This window comes from Wasmannia auropunctata, unplaced genomic scaffold (genome assembly GCF_000956235.1).
Source record: "Wasmannia auropunctata unplaced genomic scaffold, wasmannia.A_1.0 LD336085.1, whole genome shotgun sequence".
Taxonomy (NCBI): domain Eukaryota; kingdom Metazoa; phylum Arthropoda; class Insecta; order Hymenoptera; family Formicidae; genus Wasmannia; species Wasmannia auropunctata.
The window spans coordinates 273,780-274,098 of record NW_012026805.1 but is presented as its reverse complement, the minus strand read 5'-3'; the positions used below and the strand labels follow the sequence as shown (position 1 = coordinate 274,098).

At 36.4% G+C, this 319-nt stretch overlaps 1 protein-coding gene across 1 annotated transcript in view; it reads left to right on the top strand.

Moving 5' to 3' along the window:
- The window catches only part of LOC105448528, an 8,202-nt gene that overhangs the window by 5,034 nt on the left and 2,849 nt on the right, over window positions 1–319 (top strand). The gene's annotated exons all lie outside the window — the stretch shown is intronic.

Genomic DNA, 319 nt, shown 5'->3' with positions numbered 1-319 from the left:
ACAGGCGGTTTGACAGGTGGTTCGATTGAACAGATCAGCTGTATCGAATCGACTGATTAGCTGTATCGGATTGATTGGCGGTTCCGTAAAAGCGTTTATATATTTGAGACTGTCAGCGATTTCATTTATATTCTTTATAGCCGCTATCATTTCGGAGAAGCGTGTGAGTGATATAACGTATATATACAAGGTGTCCCGCCTCTACCGGATTTCCTTTTAAGAACGTGTTCCTAAGATAATTTTGAGACGAAAATCCTAATACAAAAATGTCGAAGCTATAATATATTTCAAATTATAAACGATTTAAGTTAACCAATAT